Below are 24,504 nucleotides of genomic sequence, written 5' to 3'. Positions count from 1 at the left end.
TGAAACATTTCGTTTTCGCAAAAACCAACTGTATTTATTCCTTAGGTATAAGAAGCAAAGTTAACATGTAGTCTCATTGTTGGTGGTCCCCAAAAAGGCTGACCTCCACTCCCTCCCCATGCTGTGAAAACCACAGCACCCATGAGCTGTTCAGTGGTGATTATCCATTATCCTTGACAATGTCAGCCAATGACAGAGCAGGCACCATTCAAAAGTGATTTTTACCCCTACGGTCAGCTGTGCACACGCAGGAGGGGGGCTGAGGTGGTGATAATGGGGGAGTAGGCTTCACTCTCCCCTGACTGCTTGATTTCTCATCCAGTTCTACCTTTCTGTTTCACTCACAGTCACTTAAAAGACACTTCAAACAGGAAAGGTCAGCGTACTTTCAGCCACAGTCTGGGATTCACTGTAGAACCAGAGGTCAGAGAAAATATGACTCTGATGGGTCAGTCCTGAGTGATCTGCTTTCACCAACTCTTTATCCAGCTCGGATTATTTTTCTTTGTCTTAACTTTAAAATTATTTCGATTTTTTTTACTTCAATTTATTTGTTCTGGGTCTTTCTGAGGAAGGTGTTCATATGCCAACTGGACATATCCTGAGCCTGTTTATATCCCAACAAAAATCAGATAATTATCATCACAGAATCCTAGTCAACATGTTCAACTCCTGTATCTGAATTACTTCAGAGGAAAGCTATATGTACGTTTCAAACTTCCTGTTACTTTTAAAACATTTGCAAGTCCGTTCTCGGTAAACATGATGGAACCAAAGACTAAAGAGTTAGCATTTCTAATGTGGCAACTGGTAAGTCTACTACAAGGGCTTATACACGCACAGATGTAATACTAAGAAATAAATCAGGTAAACATGGATACAAGCCATGAAAGGTTTACTGGCAGGCAGAAATCTCAGAGAAATAAGCTCAATTCTGATTTATGTTTATGCTTATATGGTCACCTTTACAATTGAATAAATAAAAAAATCCAATAATAATCAGTTCTATGGTGCATAGTGATCCCCCATTTATTGCGGGAGTTACATTTAAAAAATAACCCATGATAGGTGAAATAAGTGATGTAGTCAGCAATAATTAGAGATGTTTCAAAGCAGTGAAACTCCTCACTACACACTTTCTCCACTTTTCTCAGACAGGCATCAACATTTTCACACTTTTCTATCTTGTTTAAACTTTCAAAGTTCAAACCCTCATAGAAAAATAAGTCTAGTTTCTAGAATAAAACAAAGATCTGATCGCGATCAAGGATTTATCTAACTCTGGCAACTGAATGCATTCTGTACAGGAGACACAGCATGGAAGAGATTGATAAACAATGATCTAAAGGCAATCAGGATGCAGAACACAATGCATGTAGTTGTAGCGTTAGATAAGCTAATTCTTCTCTAAGAGTTCTGATACTTCACCTGTCAGTCCTGGGGGAGGATCCCTCCTTTCTTTTTTTTTTTGTTGGAGTTTTTCCTTACCAAAAAAGAGGGTCTAATGGCAGGGATGCCCAGTTTAGCTTCGTCTGTTTAGCTTAGTTTAGCCATCATCCGTTGAATTCTATGATTTCATTTTTTTTATGATTTCATGGTTATTAGAAAGCCCATTGAGGCGACTATCGTAATATTGGGCTATATCAATAAAATTGAAATTGAATTTATGTAAAAAGAAAAAAGAAAAGAAAAAACATGCAGAATTGCACAAAAAAGTCTGCAAAATAGCAAGACTGCGAAAGGTGAACTGCATTATTGCAACTATCACTGTCCATGATCACACTTACATCTGCCTCAGTCTTACTATTATTCTCAACTGTTTACTCAGATTGTTGAGCTATTAAGCAGTGATGCCAAAACTTTGATAGAACTGCTCATTTCATTGCTTAAAAAATGTGTCACATTTAATGCCAGCATATTAACACTTGTACTGCAACAATATAAATCACAATTTACAAGTATAATTCACCGGCCACCTTATTAGGTCCACCTTGCTGGTACCGGGTTGGACTCCCTTATGCTTTCAGAACTGCCTTAATATCCTTGGTGGCATAGATTCAACAAGGTTCTGGAAACATTCCTCAGAGAGTTTGGTCCATACTGACATGACAGCATCACACAGTTGCTGCAGATTTGTCTGCTGCACATCCATGATGTCAATCTCCTGTTCCACTACATCCCAAAGGTTTTCTATTGGGTTGAGATCTGGTTACTATGGAGGCCATTTGAGTCCAGTGAACTCATTGTCATGTTCAAGAAATCAGTCTGAGATGATTCCAGCTTTATGACATGGCGCCTTATCCTGCTGGAAGTAGCATCAGAAGATGGAACACTGTGGTTAGACAGGGATGGACACGGTCAGAAACAAAACTCAGGTAGGCTGTGGTACTGGAACAATGCTCAAGTGGTACTAAGGGGCTCAAAGTGTACCAAGAAAATATTCCCCACACCATTACACCACCAACACCAGCCTGAACTGTTAATACAAGGCAGGATGGATCCATGCTTTCATGTTGTTGACACAGAAATGGAGACTCATCAATCCAGACTACGTTTTTCCATCTTCTATTGTCAAGTTTTGGTGAGTCTGTGTGAATTGGTGTCTCCGTTTCCTGTTCTTAGCTGACAGGAGTGGGACTCTGTGTGGTCTTCTGCTCCTGTAGTCCATCTGCCTCCAGGTTGGACGTGTTGTGTGTTCAGAGATGCTCTTCTGCAGACCTCGGTTGGAACCAGTGGTTCTTTGAGTTCCTGTTGTCTTTCTATCAGCTGGAGCTAGTCTGGTCGATCTCCTCTGACCTCTGGCATCAACAAGGCATTTCCACCCATAGAACTACTGCTCACTGGATGTTTTCTCTTTTTCAGACCATTCTCTGTAAACCCTAGAAATGGTTGTGGGTGAAAATCCCAGTAGATCAGCAGTTTCTGAAATACTCAGACCAGCTCGTCTGGCACCAACAACACGTTCAAAGACACATCAAACACCTTTCTTCCTGTTCTGATGCTCGGTTTGAACTGCAGCAGATCGTCTGGATCATGTCTATATGCCTAAATGAGTTGCTGCTGTGTGATTGGCTGATTAGAAATTTGCATCAACAGCAACAGGTGTGTCTGATAACGTGGCCAGGGATTGTAAATGGTAAATGGCATTTATTTGCATAGGACTTTACTACTATCTTAGAAGTAAAGCGTTTTACAGTCACACGCCCATTTACACACATCCACACACTAAGGGCAGATCCTCTGCCGAACACTGGCGCCGACCTGTAACCATCAGGAGCAATGTGGGGTTCAGTGCCTTGGCCAAGGACACTTGGACAAATGGGCAGGCAGGACGGGAATGGAACCGGCTATCCTCCAATCAGAGGTTGACCACACTACCGCTACACCACAGCAGCCCTGTTTCATGTTAAAACTCCTATTGTAAATGAACAATTAAGAAACAATGTTAAGTAAGAGATCCTTCTCTGCAAATTTTGGAAAAGTTTGCTTGCAATGAATTTTCTTTTGAAATTATAGATCCACCGTAGCAATTCTACATTTCTTTGAATGTAAGCCACTTTTCTTGGAGGCTTTTGTTAGGCATATCAAAGTTGCTCACTTGCATCACTCTGCTAATGACCAAAAAACACACAATAAAGGCATGTTTGCCTCCAAATGTCTAAACGTCTACAGCATTAGTTTGTCCCAAACACAACAAGTTTGTTCCTATTCTGGTCAAATAAGCAGATCTGCATTGCCAGTCTAGTAAAAACTGTCTCTCTACTTATAATGGGAACTTCGGTGTAGTCCCGGCCCTTCATGTTTGACCTCCATCACAATCCACAGACCCTCAGGCATGGCCGCACACTGTCGTGGCAGCTACTCCTTCAGTCAGGCAAGATGTGAGCTTCTAAATGACCTTCATCATCCGAAATGAGAATCCACTCGAGGCGTTTAAAATGTATGAGAGAAAACAAAAGAATTAAAGACGGAGACAAGCCAAAGCAGAGGCAGTTAAAATCAAGGTCATTCATCCCACCAAGACTCTTCCACAAGATGCAACAGCTGGTGTCCATGCAAAGCTCGGGGCGTTAATAAAAAGTGACAATGCTGCCTGAGCGGTGTGTATTACAAACGTCTGACACCCGCCTGGCAGATGTGTTCTCCTTGTGCTTAAGGGGAGTCAAGGTTAAAGAAATTTAAAAGAAGAGGCGATGCCTAAACACCATTATATAGTGTAATCTGCAGCCTAGCCCTGCCGCACATTCTCGGCGGGGTGGCTCACTTACACATGCAGTGTGACCGCTATTTGTAAATTCAATATGGCCTGACATGATTAAATAAGAGAAAACATGGGCTTCCTGAGCAAACTGTTGCTCTCCACAAGTGAGCGTGTGCACAAAAGGACAGCAGACCTGAACCCGCTCTTCCACCTTGTGAGAGGTAAACAAGAAAACAACAAGTCAGGAGCGACAGAGCTGGAGCAGGAAGGCCTCTCTGCAGATGAGTGACACCCACAGAAACAAGCATGCCCACACAATCAGAACAAGGGCATTATGACCTACTTCTTGAGATGCACTGACCAAACAAGTCACTCACATGCTCAAACGTGTGCACGCTGAAACCCATAGATGCAGAGCACCGTGAAGATGGCGTGATGCACTGAAGTCAAACCCTTTGGTCTGAATATTAAATCCTACCCCGATGATTTATAGCAGTGGAGACTTGGTTTAAATGCTGAAGCTCTTCTAACTCCATCTGGCATTGCACGAGGAGCACGGGGGCGGATTGTAACTTCCTCTGAACTCATCAGCACAAGGAGTTCTTGGGGTTGAGAGAGAACACACAGACGAATTCATGCACACTTGATGAGTCATCTAAGTGTTTCAGAGCTCAGCTGAGTGGCTGAGCGCCGACCGATGATATCACTGCAATGGATCACAGACACTTCCCTCTTACTTTACGTGTTCGGGCTTTCACGGATGCGCTTCCAAAAATGTTTGTGTCCACGGTAAATATTTGTGTGCTGTTCGGAAGACCCACCCCAGGGTCATTTCCTGAGTGGAGAATTAGTGCAGCAAATTAACACACACATTCCACCTTAATAAGGCATGGCTGCCATCACTGCATGCCTGATTCATTTCTATCAGAGGTAATCTTCTGTTAACCCCCTTTTTCCACATTAACAAACATTTCACATTTATAAACGCCTCTGCTGGAAATAGGAACAGAGTATTGCCCCTTGGCCAGCAGAGTTGGGCCCTTCAAACACATTGCAGTGGTGTTGTCTGAGAGAAATGGGACACTTTGCTGTCGAGATCAAATGTCTCACTGTCAGGCTGCCCTGAGAGCTGGATTAAACCAGCTACAAAAACTTGGCCTTTAACGAATCATTTCCATAATATCCTTGGCATCGTTCCGAAGGAGGCCGTTGCTGTGAGTCAGCAAAATGTCTGCCTTTATTGGGTTAAAGAGAGTGCTCCTTTGTTCCTTCCACTGAGGGTAACTGGACTGTTCCAGTGTGTGCAGAGTGAGCTCTAAGTGACAGAAAGAGAAGACACATCTCTGCTACCTTTTAGTCTTTCATAATGCTTCTGTTGACCTGCTTTTTAGATTTTAAACCACACCGAGGAGCGCTCCAGCTATGTTCGGAGGCTGCAGTGAACAATCATCAAATCAAATCATCAGTTGTCTTTATTTCAGGCACAGACATGTGGGAGGATGACCTCTGACGACAACCATTAAATCGAAAAGATGAAAACAATGCCTGAAAAGGTACGGGCACAATACCCAAAGTTTGCTCCGCCCACCTCAACAATACATCCTAAATTGCCAATTGGGGAGGACAAAGTGAAAGTCCACACACCGGACATTCAAGAGGTTTTGCCTCTGAAAAATGCAAACATTTAAGCTTTAACCCTAGAGCACTAACACCGGATGATTTTCAACAGAGCAAAAGTATTTCCATGGATTTCAATATGTCGCGGGTCAAGGAGCTTCTAGTATCATTTTATTTTATTTTATTGGAATTTTTTCTTCTCAAATTCCTACTTTTTCCAGAAATTTCTGAGCATGTTTTTAGGAACTTCCTGTTTTTTATTTTGTTACACATATCACAATTTAAAATAAAAGAAAATCACTCACTCTCCTGATCATCATATGTTGTCATGGTTTGATGCATTTTTTATGACCAGTAATTTTGGTTGGGTATGTTATAATGTGTAAAAATCCCCCTACAAGAGGGATGGTGTAACTTTTTACAGGGAAAGTGTTTTCTAGGATTAATGTAATCAAGAAGGGCCATTTTTAAAATAATACCCAACCCCCACTCCCCACCCAAAAGTCCTCACAAGTGTAAACAGGTAAGGAAACAAATTCATCTTTGGGCTGGCAGACATGAATTCCAATCCCCGAGTAAATTCACTGTAAGACAGACTTCATAAAAACCCTTGAGTGACAGCTTCCTGCAGACCCAAGCAGGTACGAGCTGATCGTACGGAAGGAGGTTTTGGAACACAACACTGTCCCGTTAGCTAAGAAAGATTAGTGGTGGCCGTCCCAAAGGGTCCCATGCAACACTGCAGTGAACACGTGTTAATTTCCACCTGATGTCCTCCACAAGAAGGCAAAGAAAAACAAAACGCTTTTTTCTTTAAAATAAAACAAAGCATTCAAAAGTGGCGCTGAATAAATAGTGTGTAATAGTTGTTGCCAGCATGTCCAGACAACAATGCAAACTATCTTCAGACTAACAAAAATCCTCTTCTTTTTATAAGATTAAAATTTAGTAAAACATGCGTAATGTTAAAAAAAGAATATTTTTCCTTTGTACATAAAGAAAAGAGTGGGGCTTTAAAATATCTCAACTGCCTACAGTCCTTCAGCTCCTGTTGATAATAATTCAGGAAATCCACCTCCTGCTGGAGAAACACCTCCTTCAGCAGAACCTCCTGCCTCACCTGTGAGATTTTGAGGAAATATTTTGGGGGGCTACACCTCTCAGACTTTAGGCTCGTCAGCGGCTTCGCCTGAGCTGCTCGCTGACGGTCCATCAGTGGATGAGCTCCATTTTCCTCACAAACAGTAACTGAAGAATTATGTGGATGTCTTATCTTTACGGCTCCTCCAAGAGAAAAGCTGACACTGTTCGTACTAAGCGTAGTAAATATTCAACCAACACAGTAGTCCAGCAAGTACCCTAATGCATGCAAAGAAATCTGGCAACCAGAGTGGGGTGGTGCAGAGAAGAGGAAGAACACCACAACCACACACAACTCATTCTGCAGAACGGATCCTGCAGCTCTGCTGATTCTATGCAGCAGACATGAAAACTGCTTATTGGATTTGCATCGCTCACAGAGAACAGAAGTTCATGAATCAGTAACATGCAGTGGATATAAAATCCACCTGACTTTTGATGACACACGAGCATGTGACCGCCACCGTAACCGATCAGATTAGGTTGACTTTAAAATGGTCAAAAAGGAAAGAGCACCTTCATTCCTGCGGTCTACTGTCCAACACGGACCATGTGGTCTGAGGAGGACATGCCCGTCAGGACTTTGCTAGCAACACTTAAGCCAAGTTAAGAACCTTCCAACCATCACTATGGCTACGTTCACACTGCAGGGCTTCATGCTCAATTCCCTTTTTTTGAAATAAAATCAATTTTTTTGGAAGGCCGTTCACATTTCCAATTAAATGTGAATTTTTGTGATCTCCTGTGTGACCGTGAAATGACCCAGAAGTGACCCGCATGCGCAGAAGAGTACTCAACGGGGAACGACGTCACTGTTGTTTGCAGAAATAGCTTATGTTAACAATGGATGTCAACAACAGTGTTGTCAACAGCAGAGCTCTTTTTTTTTTTTTTTTTTTCTTTTAACTTGTCCTGTCCAACAGCTAGGCAAACAGATGAGAGCTGAGGGCCTCTTGTGTTGGACATATTTTATTTTAACAAGAGGGGTTATTAATCTTCAGACAAACCAAAGGTATGACTGAACAAACCCCTTTTGTAATTGAGGCAAAACTTTATTAATTTCAATCATGTTTGAAAATCTTTGGTGTTGGACCGGACGGAAAAAGAAAGAGGGGAAGAAGAGAGAGGGACATTAGAGAGAGGGGGGGGTAGGAGGGTGATAATAGGAGGGGAAGGGGGGTAAGACCATGAAGCAGCATAGAGCAGACAGGTTTACTGGTTGTTTATCACTACGGTACGGTTCAAATGTAGTACAAAAGGGGCGGGGCCTGTTCACACACACTCAAACATTATCAACACACCTGCTAGCTGCAAAAATGTCCACATGTCAACATGTACACAAAACAGATAGTGTTCACGAACGCATACCTATGCCTTTAAACCAACTAGTGTGAAATCTTTCATTCATTCAATCACGCAAACTATTAGTGCAAAGGTGAGCTAACACCAGTGCTCAAGTGAGTGTTTATGTTCTTCTAAAATGGATGGTGGAATGTGAGAAGAAGGAGGAGGAGCGCCCAGCCACCCCCACACCCAGACCCCCGCCGCAGCAGCAGCGGCAGCCGGAATTCCCCCAACGCCATACGGGAACAGGCAGGGAACAACCGCCCCCCGGGCGACCAAGACCGCCACCCAGGCCAGGGCCAGCAGGACCGCCGCGAGGCCCCCAGAGCCAGAGAGCAGGGAGGCGCGGAGGGAAAGAGAGCGCCGCCCCAGCCCAGCCAGGAAAGCAGCCCCCCCGCCGCGCCGGAAGAGCCCAACGCAGGGCCCCACCGGAGAGGGACGCCCACAGCCCCAGACGAGCACCCCACCACCACCCAGGAGTTCCGGGCATCCCCCCGCCCCGACCCCAGGTACGAGCCAGGACCCCCCAAGGGAGACCCGCTCCGCACTCCAGGCAGCCACCCACCCGGCCCACGGTTGGTCCAGGTAGGAGCAAGGCAGGGGCCCGCCGCCCCCGCCCAGGAGGGGGGAACCCCGGGGAAAAAAGGGCGGCCCACAAGGGGTGTTATAAATATGGCCCGACCAGGCTCGGCCATGTTGGAAGTTTGGCGGGGCCCAGCGCCCAGGGGCAAGGACCAGGACCCACCCCCCAGGGACACTAACACCCCCGGCTCAGGTGTAATATGAACCCCCCCACCGTGCGGAGAGAGCACCGCCGGGCCCAGGGAGCCGGCACCCAAGGGACACGGTCGCCATCGCCAAGGGGCCCGCACCCCCCACCAGGGAAGGGGTAGGGGACAGATGGACCCAGGTCCCACCTTCCTTGTAAAATGTGTGTGCGTGTATGGGTGTTTGAGAGGGTGTTTGTGTGCATGTGTGTGTGTTTATGTTTGAATGTATATATTGAAGGGGGAGGGGTGTGTGTACTAAGGGGGGTGCAGTTAAAATTGGCGAGTAGGGCACTAAGGGGACATCTCCTGATTACTCACAGTGATGTCCCCTCACCCTCCACACCAAGGGGCCCTAAATGTCTAAGGTGCGGTTAAAATTGGCGGGTAGGGTGCCAGGAGGACATCTGCTGCTTGCTTGCAGTGATGTCCAAGCACCCCCCCTACCAAGGACCCTACATGTCTAAGGTGCAAATAAAACTGAAAGAGGGGGGGCCCACTCCATACGGCAACCATAGGAGGGGGGCCACTCCCAAGTAGCCCCCCCCAAGGCGCATCGCAGGTTAGACCCCCCACCCCCTCACCCTAATATGAGGTTATATGAGGAAGGGGGTAAGTTGGGGACAGCTGGTAGACTGTCCCCCGGTTGTCAAACTGCCGTCCCCCAGCCCACCCCAGCAAAGGGGCCAGGGCCACCCAGCCCAGGGGCCCCACCCCCGGAGGCGCCGACACCCCAGGCCCGGCACCACCCACCCCACACAGAGAGAGAGGAGCTAAAAAAGCGCTGCCCCCCCCCCCCGTAGCAAGCCCAGGCCCCCACCCCCAGACGCCGGCCCTAGAGGATCTCTGGTCAGGCCTCGACGGGACCGAGGAGGCCAACCGGCCGAGGCAACCACTGATTGCCTCAGCGGAGACCCCGACCCGCTAGCCCCCCCGACCCGTACCAATAATGGGCCCCCCCTCCCCCCCAGAACGCCCCCCGACAGGACAGGGCCGACAAGCCCCCCACCCCACCCCAGACCCCGCAGCCAAAGCGGGTGACACCCAGAGCGACCGGGGGCCCCGAGAGGGTTGTCCCGTCCCGTCCCAGAGCCAGGGAAGGGCCGATCCCAGCCCCAGGTGCAGATGGGCAGCCCATCCTGCGCCGCTGCCCCCCCCCCCCCCCCCCCCCCGAGCAGGGCCCCCCGCCAACCCCCCCCCAGCACAGGCAAAGGGACCACCCCCCCAAGCCAAGCCAGACCACCACCCCACCCCCCCACCACGCACCCCCACACCCAAGCCCAGAGGACCACGCAGCGCCCCAGCCCGCCCCACCCAGGCACCGGACCCGACCCCCCGACCAACGGAGCCCCCACCGCCCCCGCCAGGCACCGGAAGCCCCGACCCCCACCCCAAACCACGGCAGAAGGGCAAGGAGCAGCGACGACCAAGCCCCCCACCCCTTAAGTCATGGAGTCAACCACAGGAGACCAGAGAGACTGAATTCTTTCAAAGTTACTTGAGCTTTGGGCTGACATTTTTTCCAAGCTGATATGATCAAACAGCAGATTTCGGTGTTGACTTATGTTTATATTTTTCTTGTTTTTCCAATTTATTAAAATAGTTTTTTTGGCAATACAAAGAGTTATGAAAATGATAGATGCTAATCCTTCTTCTATATCGATGGCACTCATGTCACCAAGCACACAAAGTGACGGTGAGGCAGTGATTGAAACCTTAAGCCAGACTGATAAATCGGCACATACCTGCTGCCAGAGAGCCTGGACAGGAGTGCAGAACCACAGTGCGTGCATGTAGCTGTCGGGTAGATTACGGTCACAGTGCTCGCAAATGTCTGAGTTACTGAAACCCATCTTGAACATACTCTGTCCAGTGTAGTAAATTCTGTGAAGAGTTTTGAGATGGATTAGCTGCAGATTTGGACTTTTTGTCAGTTTAAAGGTGTTTACACAGAGTTCTGACCAGAAGCTTTCATCTGTGCTGATGCTCAAATCTACATCCCATTTTTTTGTTGGAAGGGCAATATTGTTATCTAAATTACATAAAAGTTTGTATATTTTGGAGAGAGTTTTATTCATTGAAAAATTAATCAGAGTGGTAACTACATCTGGTAGCTTTAAATCGTCGTCTTTAATTTTATACTTTTTAGTAATACTTGATTTGAGTTGCTGATATTCCAAGAAGTTATTTATTCCATGTTTGTCTTGAAGTTCCAGGGGAGTTATGAATCTTCTATCAATAATTACGTGCTCTAGTTGTTTTATGCCCCCTGCTTGCCAAGCTGGGAAGTGAATCATTTTTTTTTGTTAATAAGGATGTCCGGGTTGTTCCAGATGGGTGTCATTTTGCACGGTTGAATTGATGATTTGGATATTTTGAGAAATTCCCACCAGGCCGTTAAAGTGGCATTTATATTAATGCTTTTGAAACAATCCTGTTTTTTAACTGTTTGGCTAATAAATGGTAGCTGTGACAGGTTGATCTTTCCACATAACGCCTGTTCCAAGTCTAACCATGAGTTGGTTTCTGGATTATTTTTTAACCATTTTAAGATATATTGTAATCTATTTGCAAGAAAGTATTTGTGGGAGTTAGGTAATTCTAATCCTCCACAGCTTTTTGCAGATTTTAAAGTTTTTAGACTTATTCTTGCAGGTTTATTGTTCCATAAAAAGCTTGATATGGATGAGTCTAATGTTTTGAACCATTTTAATGGCGGTTGTGTGGGAATCATTGAGAAGAGATAATTAACCTTGGGTAAGATTTTCATTTTAACCGTGGCTACCTTGCCCATAAGGGACAGAGGCAGGTTGGTCCAGCGTGTTAGATCGTCCTGTATGTTTTTCAGTAATGGGGTGTGGTTTAGCTGCACCAGTTCTGATAGTTTGGGGGAAAAGTAGATACCCAGATATTTGATATTTCCTGTTTTAACTGGAATTGTGAGTCTTTGTTCCATATTCCTGTTGAGTGGTAATAAAACAGACTTATTCCAATTAATGGAATAGTCTGATATGGAGGAGAATTCATTTATGATCGTTGCTGTTTCATTTACAGAATGTAAATTCCTTAAAAACAGTAATATGTCATCCGCATAAAGACTAATTTTATGATGGCTGTGTTTGGTTTTTATTCATATAATGCTCTCATTCTGTCTTATTGCTGCAGCTAAAGGCTCAATGAATATAGCAAAAAGAGAAGGAGAGAGTGGGCAGCCCTGTCTGGTTCCTCTTCCAAGAAAAAACCTGTTTGAAGTCTGTTTATTAGTTCTAACTGATGCATTGGGGTTGTGATATAATATTTTGATCCAATTGATGAATGCTTCTCCAAAACCAAACTTATGGAGGGCAGCAATAAGGAACTTCCAATTTACTCTGTCAAAGGCTTTTTCAGCATCCAGCGATAGTACCGTCATTTCCTGGTTTTCAATGGTGGCAAAGTCTATTATATTAACTAGTCTACGGACATCATCATCCGAGTGTCTGCCTTTGATGAATCCAGTCTGGTCGAAGTGAATTATGTGAGGAGTGATTATTTCTATTCTCTGTGCTAGTGCTTTGCAGATGATTTTTACATCTGCATTGATTAGAGAAATAGGGCGATAGCTTGAAGGACTAGTGGGATCTTTGTCTGGTTTTAGAAGAAGAATTATGTTGGCTGAGTTCATGTTAGGTGGCATTGGTTGGCTCTCATTAATAGATGTGACCGTTTTATAAAATGTTGGTGCCAGTTGTTCCCAGAATTCTTTATAAAACTCAGCAGGAAAGCAGTCAGGCCCTGGTGCTTTACCATTGGGCATAAGTAACAGAGCTTCATGAAGTTCAGACAGCGAGAGCGGAGAATCTAAGTTTGTGATTTGATCCTCATTTAGCCTGGGTAGGTTTACATTATTAAGAAATGAGTCAATACTTTGCTCTGACGGATTGATCTGCGGTGTGTACAGGTTTTTATAGAATTTTTCAAATGCGTTATTAATTTTGACCGGGTCATGAGTGACATTTCCTGTTTGGTCCATAATAGAGGTGAGCAGAGCTCTTTTTGCATTAATACATTTATTTTCATGAAGGAGCCAGCACAATTACAATCTTCTCATTTTAAGAAGAAAAGGAAAAAGGAGGATAGCAAAGTTTGGTCATGGCGTTTTGTGGAGCAGTGTTAGTGAAGTCGGTCTCAGCAGCGTCGTCCGCCATGGTTGATGTTTATGTTCTCGTTCCCACCTACTTCAACGCAGAATGATGACGTTTGTAGCGTATCGATGACGTCAAAATCAGAATTGGGTCGTTTCAGTCTGCAGTATGAACGTAGCCTTATTCATCAAAATGAATTAGCAAACAAGAAGAATGCTGTCTGGGGGAAAAAAAAGAGTTAAAGTAACTTATCAGGTGCCTGCCTTTGAGCGTAAATATGACCGACATAAACAGCTGAAGAAGACACGTTCTCTCTGTAAGAAAGGGTGCTGACTTCACTAGTTCCTGGTCTTCTTTGCTCACAGAACACCTGAGTTTCCACCTGAGTAGCGGTAACTGTAACTGTCTGCATCCCCCGGGCTCAGAGGAGAAGCAGGAGCTGGTTTGCATCTGCCACCAGCAGACCGGCAGCAGCGTGCAAAACCGAGGCCACACGAGGTTCATGTCATCATGGTCACTGTCACTGCATGAAATCCATCGGTTCTGTTTGTACTCATGGGATTTTATAAGCCTATGAACTTTTTAAAATCAATAAAAAATTACAGTGAACTGTTTTTGTTCTCTTTTCTATTATTTCATACAGTTGGTCTCAAAAGACTTCAAGGTACGTTGATGACTATCCCTATTTACATAAAATCAGGGGTAAAAATTCAAATCTGATGAATCTGAAAAACAAACTAGTAGAAAAGCATTGATCAGTCTTCACTCACACCAACCAAGAAGGAGCTTTGAATATAGTATCTGCTCCCATCATCCTCCAGGATTCTGGTGGGGCCACTAAACAACATTTGAACTAGAGGAACAGATCACGCCAACAGTGACAGGCTACTACATTATGACTGTCACTAGTATCTAGATTATTGACTGTATAAGAGAATTGGACTGAGTGACCCCCCCCCCCCCCCCCCTCTGGCGTTCCAAACAGGAAGTACCTGCTGATTCCAAGAAGCCAAAATCCCATGTTAGTCTGTTATTCTATGCGTCAGAATAAACGTTCTGGATCTGATACATTTTTCTTAACATCCTGATTATCCTCAGTATTTCCTCATTACACCAGGGGGGAGGAGTCACTCCGTCCAGCTCTCCATCTTCAGTGAATGAACCTTCCACATAAACAGTAGAAGCACAAACAAAGCGTCTGGCTTGCTGTGACTAAACAGGTCACCTTTACAGCGACCAAAAGAAGCTCACTTCCTGTCAACCTCCCAGACAACGAGCGCAGCATCCAGGATGCAGGAAACAAGCCCCTCCTCCCCGTCAGCCTCGGACTTAAATCAGAGACCAAGAAACGGTGGGCATCCAACCCCAACAGGCGCTCGCTGTGATGAGGAGAACAGGAGGAGAGGGACGACAGTGTGGTGGGGCAACACTCAAGACGCCAACAAAAACACTGAAACCACAACAAGCCACGCCCCCTCCTCTGCCTTGACGCCGGCTGAATGTGGACACACATCTGGCTGCACACCTTGTCATCCTCAGCTGCGGAGGCTGATCCAGGTAAAATGTAGTGATCAATTTCTGTGCTGGCAGGAGCACTCCTTCAGAATAACAATAAGGCTTCCCCCCTGCTCCCCCCTGTGGTTTCAGCCATCCCTCCGCTGACACCCCCTCTACCTCTCCTCATTCACCTTTTCCAAAAGCTGACGCCCCGAGTGCCCCCATCTCTTCAGACCCCAGCAAACGCCAAAGGAGGCCGGGTTGACTTCTGCACAGATAGCTGCTGCCACCAATCAAGGCTACGTGCACCGGGGCGTGGGATTAGACGAGCTCGCACAGCTTGACTCAGGCACCGAATGGTGTGAGTGCTCACACACACACACACACGCACGCACGAACACACAAGATCAAAATAAGAATCTGCTGGGAATCCAACGGCTTCCTTTCCTTTCCAGGCAGACGCGCCTCAGACCAGCAAACAGCAACAAGGTCAACTTCAGAGCTGCTGTGAGGAGAACATTTAGCAGAACACACAAAGCAGATCAAGACGGAGATTTTCTGTCAAAGCTGCACCGGGTCAGCCGTCTCTACCGCTGACAGCACGCAGGAAGATGCAGCGGCGTGCACATTCAACACCGTGAGGTGAAGGCGAGCGGACGGGGCAGCTGCGAGTGTAGCCGACTTCCACAGTGTGTGTGTGTGTGTGCGCCCACCAACAACACTGGACTCGCCTGCAGGCTGAAACTACTCATCTCAGTGTTGCTGCTTTCTGTCCATGTTTCTTCACACGCCCAAGTGTGTGTGCACGCCAGCCCACTGTGTGTGCACCCCAGCCCACTGTGTGTGCACGAGAACCAACGCCACCCTCCGCATCAGCGATGATGTTTCATTATGTACATAACGAGTGCCATTAATCGCTCTTAACAAGAGGACACACCTCACCTTGGCAGTCTCTGCCACACAGTGGGGAAGAGGTGTCTGCTGGGAGAGGGCAGAGTTGTGGGTGGGGGCACAGAAATATCTTTAGTCCTCTAAGAAATTAAAATTCTGCAGAGTGAAGGACCTGCTGCCTCCTTTTGACCGAGCACATCACTGCCAGGGGGGGTTGCAGCAGTCGAACTTGAGCTGATCGTCTGACAGACACAAAAAAGTAGGAAAGAGAAGAAGAGTACAGAGAGAAGTGGGGGGAAATGCCGCAGTGACGGTCGCCAGCGGGGGCTCATGCCCTTGACACACTAACACGGGGGGTGGGGGGGGATCTGTCATTTGACACTCTCGTCATTCGTCTCATCACCCAACCACCTGGCCGACCCCCCACCTAAAACCAGCTACCCTTCAACCCACCTTCACGCGAGCTCATCCTCTCCTGACCCGACGCCGTCACCCCCCACGCAACCTCTCTCTCCAGGCCTAGCCCCATTTCCACCCCTCCCTAACTGCCCCCGCCCTCCCCACCCTCTCATCTCCCTCCCTTGTGGCTGTGCAGCAAGGTCAGGCGGGTCACTGTGTCCTCATCTGTAATCCGCTGCCATTCGTCAGCAGCCCAGGCCGGGGCTGAGGGAGGGGGGGAGAGCGGAGAGGCAGGCGCTCCGACGAGGGGAGAATGCCCAATTAGGCAGCTGTCACACACACACATAACACGCACACCATCACACACACACACACACACACCTCACAAGCAGGAGAAAGGGTAAGAGACAGGCTGGTTCTGACTCTTCAACCCCCCCCCCCCAGCCAGATGGGGGGAACGCGATGCAGGGAAGAATCACGATGCAGCGATTCTGAGACTACATTCTTCCATATTTGACAAAAGTTCTGTTTTTACATAATGATTATTAGTGCAGCGACTGAGTATTTGCAGATATGGAGTCCTGATCTGATACGCTTGGAACACATATAAAAAGTGAATGAATGTTATAAACAGATCCGGGTTTTCTCCGGTTGCTTTTAGAAACATTTTTTTACCATTTCAAACTTTTGTGAAGTAGCTTGAACAATGACAGTATTTTCAGGAGTATGAGGGTTGAGTTGTCCACAGTTTGGCCAGAGGAGCCACTTCTTCCCAGGAGCGACTCATTTGTTGTTGTTTTTTAACCAAAATATTGGATCATATATTGGTTATTTCGCCACTAACATCCGCCTCTGTAGGTGTGTGTATCCGTATTTGCTGCCGACAGAAACGCAGAAGAAGACGTGCCGTCCAAAACCCCCTGAACGTTCTGTTATTTCCTTATTTGCATCGAGACATCCTTATTCCTGTTTTTATTTTCACTTTCTTTAGACGAATGCGGGACAGCGAGTCATCAAACTGGGTCACAGAGACATGGAAGTAAGCAGCCGTCACTCAGACACAGAAGGTGATGATCGCTGAAGGAAGAATAAACTGATCTCATCAACCCAGACATGTTTATTGATGCTTTTGTAGAGCTCTTCAAAATAACTGAACCTGATCTCTAAACAGCATCCATGTCTTCCATGCACTGCAAATGATATATATAGCCAATGTTTCCATGTGGCGATGAAGCTAAAACTTGACGGAAGCTTCTTCCACATATGACAGGAGCTATGAACACGTTTGGCGCACGTCAAAAGAGTTAGCGGGCAAACATTTCATACGTTAATGGCGAGCGGCGTGAACGCAGTTCCCCAAGTCTTGGCAGAGAGAAAACCAAAAAAGTGTTTTCAAAAATGTGACAAAATATGATTCACCTTCTGAAATGAGCTGCAATGGATGAACAGACCAAAGACTAAAGTGCAGGTTATGACATCTATAAAGAGAAACGTCACATTTTAATTTACAACTGAGCACTAAGGACGTCCTATTTCTCTTCCCGGATTTGTTCAGAAATGTTGGACTTTTCTCCCAAGTGTGCGACTTTTACTACGGAGAAACGTTTGCATGGTTTCTTTCTTTTATATTAGCATTTTTGTAACTTCTGCAAATTATACTCCAGTGCCATTTATATTCCGGTAAATACAATAAATAAAAATAGTGCAGCTATCAACTAGAAAAATAGTGAAGTATTAACTAGTAAGAATAGGGGATAATTAGTCGGGTGCCTGTAGCTTTAGTATCTTCAAAACTATTAAACATTTTGATCATGTTTGATTTAGATCTCCATCAAAAATGAATGAAGATTTTCTTTCAAAATTATTGTTGTAGCATGAATAGAATGATGAGTTTTCATAACTATATCAATATTAACATTTATTGGTTTTGGAGAGATTGTGGATTTCTTTTCAAATGACTTTTTTCCAGACTCTGCAGCCTGGGAGTCTCAGCGCAGAGAATGCCGTTTTCATTAAAAAGAAACAAAAACTCAACCGTTTTCCTTTTTTATGTCTTTGCAGGTCGTTGTTTGAGTTAAGACGAACCAATAGAGACACTTCCTGTCAGTTTAAAATGTTTAATAAAAGAAGAACGCAAGTCAGAATCTGTGAATATCTCACTAACTTTACTGAACAGTTTTTGTGCGCCTCCTGCTCAAACTGCACTGTTTTCTGCTTTGTTTTACAGCAATAAAATCCCACCATCTGTTCTGGATATGCAGACTACTATGAGATTATTCATCTGTAATAATAAGACAGAAATATACAGCACTGATTATGAAAATTAAAATAAATATCCAATCCCCGATCAGGATGTTACATCTGACTCCGATCGAGGCTGAAACCTTAGGATTGGGTCCAATTTCCAATTAAATGATCAAGACATCCCTGATTTAGACCAAACCTTCTGTCCATCATTGAAATCAGTGTGTGATCAGGATCCTGGTGGATTGAGCTGCTTTCAAAAACAGTTTTTTTCCCAAAATGTTCTAAAACCTCAGATTCTGTGGATGCTTCCCTTTTGGCAGGCTGCATGAGTTAACATATTAATTCCAATAAAGAGGATGTGGGGACATGAGTCACCCTATCTCATTTGTTCATAAAAGTCTCAAAGTTCATGCATTCTGGGGACATCTCTGTTGGACCAAGCAAGACTGTTTTATAGCTGAGATCCACTTTTTCTGGGTTTTTTTTTTTGGTGTTAAGTATTTTAATGAGAATTTATGACAGTAAAAAAATCAACTTAACTGCAGACTTGAGGCATCTCCCTTTGAACAACTGTGGAACTATTCCAGCCTCTTCAGACAATCAGCAGAACTGAAACCCGGTGATGTTTCCATCTGCCAGACAAGCCCTCACCTCACACCAGCCACAGCACAATTAAGACCCACTTTTTGGTGTTTTTAACATGGCACTTTTCTCATGATTGGGGACATATGTAATAAAAACTAAGCTGAAAATTTCATTTCTGAGGATTTCTTTGTTCAAATTGCTTTGAATTCGGAACAGGCGAAAAACTGCCATTGGAAAAAGCAGCATTGATGCATCTGCTTCAATAACCAGGCCAAAGTCTTCCTGCTCCGCTCCATTCTGATCATCCACTTACAGACAAATGGATCCATCAACGTCTTTGTTTTCCTGGTCTGAGCTGGAGTCTGGATCCAAACTGTGAGGCTGGATAGCTCCGATATTCTTCACCATTGTTGTTGCACCGCTAATGGTAGGTTAGGAGTGTGTGGGAGAGCGTGTAAACACATGGTTGACAGGAAGTGGGGACGAGCTTGCTCCACGCCAACAGTCCCGCCCACAACTCAGAGGTAAACTTCTGATCAACTCTTGCCGCTCTAGATACAGACAGGGTTTTGTGATTTTGCCTAAAAATGGCATAAATGGGATTTAAAAGACAACTAGCAACACTTTGACGAGAGATCAAAAGATGACCAAAGTGGGACTTTAGGGAATTTTATCAGATGGGTCAACAATGTCGGGATCTGGGATGTAAAGAGGAAATAAATGTTTATTGTAGAGACAGTCAGTTGATAATGCTAGTTATTAAACACATAAGCTTTAAAGGTTCAGTCATTGAATTAATATGCAAATTACGGTTAAATACATTAAAATTCGATTTAAGTCAAGTATACCAGTCCCACAATTTCAACTTGTTTTAGAACGTTGCATCACAAATGCTAGAAAGGTCCCGCTAACATTTACTGCTGTCTGCCCCTGCATTGCTGATGGTTGGTGTCAGAGGTTGTGTGTTCTTCTATAAAGATGGCTTTTATTTGAGAAGTTCTTCAGCTGTATATTAATGGCAGAGCTAACAAAAGCTGTCAGAGGGTTGCAGCTGTGGGACCATAACGCACAAGCGCCATAAAACTATTGCAGTAAAAGAACAGAGCAAATAATGCTTCATGTTTTACTTGTTCTTGTCATTAACGTGGTGCTTGATACACATGTGGGTAACGTCCGTCTCCACTGCACCGCTCAGGCCTGCTGTACATTTAAAAATGAAAACACACAAGCTGGTCATCCTCTATATTCTCTTTCTCAGACTGAATTCTATGAAACACATGTCCCTGTCTGTCTGCGCTGCATGTAGTGCATCCAATGGCACAACCCCTACCTGCTACCTTTATAAGCAAGGCCAATTGACTCTTCAACAACCAAAACTTTCTGCCAGCAAAGGTAGTTTATCTTAGACTTTGGAGTCACGTGAAAACAAGAAATTGTCAGCTTCAAAATGGTCATAATGGGCGTGTTCCAACAACTGTCCGGCAATGTCCGTAAAAAAAAAAAAAGTACTCTAGTCTAGTGCCACCATATCTGGCCAAAATAGTGTCCACGAAAGCAAGCCAATAAGTCATGTGTTCAAATATCTTTTTGCAGGCTCATGTAACTTTGGAGCAGTATCTTTGTCATCACTGATGCCCGGCACTAACATGCTGCTGCTCTCGACTCTCTGGACTTATTTTCATCAGTGTATTTGCTTTGCGTGTTCAGCTTCATGTACAACACAAGTAGCAGAGAAATGGGTTCACAACGCCTCCTGTCACTTCTAAACCAACTACTGTGACAAGATGGACAGAGCGGAAGGTTACCCAAACTGGTATGATGATGTGAAGCTAAGATTTAAGCTTGCTGCTCCTCGCTAACATGACTTTCAGGCAGCCTACTTAGATTTAGGCCTGAAAGACTCGGAACCCAAGCAAGAACCCACTAAAGGTTCAGTCCGAAAGAGTTTCTACCTAAACAAGGAACAGAGTCAGAAACTGTATCCCGTTGGCTAGATGACGAGCAGCTACGTTGCAAAACCCGAGATTTTTACCTGGATAGAAGAGCCTCTTTCATGCTACATTTCAAAGTTCACCAGGGTCCATAGGAGCTTCAAATCCAGCTTTGTGTGGTTAGCATTCAAAAGCATTGTGTCACACATGCGAGAGACTGTAGGTCAATCCTGTCTGAGCAGAAAGTACAGTTCAGGACTTAAGCAAGATGTTCAACTGGAAGAGTCCTTTTACTCCTCCATGGAAAGTTCACCCTCTGCTCTCACAGTTATTCACTGGCCTCAGACAAAGGCCTTCTGGTAGTTTGATCATTTGTGACCAAGCATCAGCCATTTGAATAAAAACAGCAGGATTCTTGAAGAACTATGTGAGCAACCAAAACTGCTCTTCTCGTCTGATGATAGCTGAATTATCTTTACCCATGTTGCATTTACTACATGAACTTAGGCAGTTTGTCAAAATCAGCCCAAAAAACAACTTCCACTAGAGTTTAGCAGAACACTTCAGGGACCTCCATCAGACGGTGGAGTGTTTTCTGTCCAAACCACATCATGAAATGCTCTCAGAGCTGCCATCCAGCATTAATCTACCTTTAGAAAAGGTAACAGTTCAACCAAACACAGCATCACAGCAGTGGTGATGCAGAGATGTGCTTTTCCCAGCTCCTTCTCCTTTTCGTGTTTTCCCGCTTATCCTGTGATGCATTAGGTTTAGTTGTTTTAGTTCATCCTGCATACCCGTCTCTAAGCAGACGTGTTTGTAGTCTGCTGTCATCACCGTATGTGTCACGTGGATGGCTGACCATAATCATGTCATCACAGGAAAGTCTCATTTAGTGAAGGAATAACTGCTGTTTTTCTAATCAGAGACCAAAAACAATGACAGAGATGATCCAAAATGTGTTCTGCACAGGCTGCAGATGATCAGTACAGCATAACATCAAAAACCTGGCACACCATTAGAAAACACAGAGCCACCAGGCCGCTTTCATGCTAAATGTTCAGAGCCAAAAGTAAAGCCCATTTCTACAAAAATCCTTCAGACTTTCGCAATCGGAATCTCTTCAGAAAGTCCCCCCATCCCAGGATGCTGGTACAGCCATTCTCCTCCCTGTGACTGTGTCCTGAGGGGGCACAAAGACAGCAGAGGGGCTTCTGTCTACTGTGGTGGGAACCCCAGGGTTCATCGTCAAACGACCCTGCAGGCCGGACTTGGGACAAGCCAACTTTCCTCCTCTCCCCTACTGTTGAAAACGTTTCCTTTTGAAGAGAACTCGTTATTTTTTAGCAGCATTTTATTTGAACTCAGAATACAGAGGCTAGACTTGACATTATTCTTACAAGGTGAAGAATCAGAGAATTTTAGAATGTTCGTTACATACAATAGCAATACAATAATGCTTCTGGTGATACAAATATTGCAGATTTCCAAATGATATAATCAACAAAGCCTTTGATATGCTTCTGAAGACTTCTCAATATTTTATAGTCTGTCTAAAACAGACAGTACAGAGGGGAGGGGCAATCAGCTGACCAAATAATTGTGTTCACATCTCCAAATATGGTCCCTCACTGCTCTCTTCCAACACTCAGGACCAAGCAGCATTTTAGAAGGCCCAAAAGACGGATCCAATCCCATCACAGCAGGTAGATTGGAGCAGCAGCTCCCATAGGTGGTGAGCACCGATTTAAAAACAAAACCAAAAAGACTGATTAAAATGTCTTTTCTGCAAAGTAAAACATGTTGAATCAAGCATTGGAAGGTTTAAAGCAGCTGGAAGAGACGTCCTCTTTTTGGCAGCAAGCAATGGTTGAAATGTCCAGAGCAGAGAGACGGCCCGTCTCCTTCAGTGTACGTTTGAATCCAGCGGGTCAGAACATCATTTACGTGGATTTCTAAACTGAATCGCCAATACTGGAAACACCAACATGAAATAATATAAAGACAAGTCATCATCAGTCATTATCCTCATCAGTAAGTCACTTCAGTCATTCCACTGCACAGCTCCACCCATCTCAGTGATAATATAATGTTTGGTCGGCCAGTTCTTTCTCAACTTATAGCAAGTGTAAAGGCTTTCATCTGGGATGTCATGTTGATGCGTAGCCTCAAGCAGCTCTATTAACATCCCAGACCCGGTTTGTATGCTGAGTGTTCCTTAAATATGCAAGAAAACCGAAGACAGCCATATTATATCTGTATCCATTCTCTGTAACAATGCTCAATCCCATTCAGAACACTCTGGTGTAAAAAACAAAACGTCCCGGACTAAAAACAGTCAAAGCCAATAAAAGAACCAGTAAATAAAAATCATTTCATTCAACTATGTCCTTTACAGATAGAAACTTTCATGTCTTGCCCCCACAGTGAGGTGAGATGCTGCACAACGGCACAAACACCTGCAGACCTGCAGACAGCAGGCGCTGGAGCTGCAGCCGAGGGCCGGCTCCGGACAGCTGGGTCTTCCTCGGTGACGGCGCATTGTTCTTACTTAAGAGTCATGGGCTCTGCAAGCCGACACCCAGCTGACCACTGAACACCAGACGACAGAGCAAAGAGCAACACAAGTCAGCGCCACTCACACTCAGCGCCCTGCACCTTGGTGGTTCTGCTCAGTACTGAGCTCCAAACTCACCGTCCTGTCAGAGGAATAGCCTCCACTCATCAATATAATGATTTACTCCACTCTGGTTCTTAGTGCCAAATAACAAAGAAGAGCAATACTAAAGCGTGGAATAATTATTCCAGACTGTTGCCATTCAGTTTGATCCAAACCATTCCAGGGCCCAAATCACAAAACTACCAGCTTCAACTGTAAAATCTTAAAGTCAGGTTCTCCTAGCTCTAGCGTCCCCCCCCCCCCCCCCACACACACACACAATTGTTAAGCTGATTTAAAAAAAACATCAAATACGCCAACAGTCCCACTGTGAAACAACAGGCGATGGGAGAACAGATGAAAACAGCAACGATCAGCAGACAAAACTGGACCTCCCACCCAAATGTACCTGGTGCACATTCACGCACCTGTGTGGGACTGTGGCCAAGCACCTACATGGGGGGGGGGGGCACTCTGCTGCAAAGATTCGTGTGAATTTGAGGGAAAATGAACATCAGTTGAACCCAAACTCAGGGTCTGCAATCACTTTTCAGTTTTATCACAGGGACCCTTCTCTTAGTTTGCAACAAAGCGTTCCCTCCATATGGCAATTACGAAGCAGTTCCCCCTGCATTCATTTATTTTCTGTGCCATGAAGTCATTAACCCCCCCATGAAATGCACCTGGGCTCCAGAAACCAGAGCAAACATGTCACAGAAAAGACCAGCAGAGTTGAGCCTTACTCCTTACATCTCAATTGGCATGCGACTGTACACGTGTGCCGTTGATGGTGTTGGCCCCCCCTTCCTGTTCCTCTTTAATGTCAGGGGGCGGGCTCACATGACCTTGAGCAGCCGTGTTGGCATGGTGAGAGGACGAGCTGCCTCGCCTGCAGGCGCCCTTGAACTGGATCTGCAAGACAAAAAAAAAAACCTTCACGCAACCTGATAGACATCTCAGGCCTCCTCCCACTCCAGCACCCCCAATCCCCCCCCCCCCTTCATTCAATCTGTGGCGGGCCTTATCTGCTCCTGCTTTATCAGGATGCTGCATCTTTAACCTCTCTATCAGACTGATAGAAGCAGAATTTCAAAATGTCTGA

The 24,504-nt window shown here is 45.2% G+C and overlaps 1 protein-coding gene across 3 annotated transcripts in view; it reads right to left on the bottom strand.

Annotated features, from left to right (window-relative positions):
* The window catches only part of nrip1b (nuclear receptor interacting protein 1b), a 50,340-nt gene that overhangs the window by 7,912 nt on the left and 17,924 nt on the right, over positions 1-24,504 (bottom strand). For 2 of the 3 annotated variants that reach the window (XM_023962199.2, XM_023962200.2), the window contains exon 2: positions 24,153-24,314. The exons of the other annotated variant lie outside the window; for it this stretch is intronic. The gene's annotated coding sequence lies outside the window, so the exon portion shown is untranslated. The remainder of the gene's footprint in view (positions 1-24,152; positions 24,315-24,504) is intronic. 3 annotated transcript variants of the gene reach the window in all.

This window comes from Oryzias latipes, chromosome 14, assembly GCF_053564925.1.
Source record: "Oryzias latipes strain Hd-rR chromosome 14, Olatipes_Hd-rR_3.1".
Lineage (NCBI taxonomy): Eukaryota > Metazoa > Chordata > Actinopteri > Beloniformes > Adrianichthyidae > Oryzias > Oryzias latipes.
This window is presented reverse-complemented; position numbering and strand designations above follow the sequence as displayed.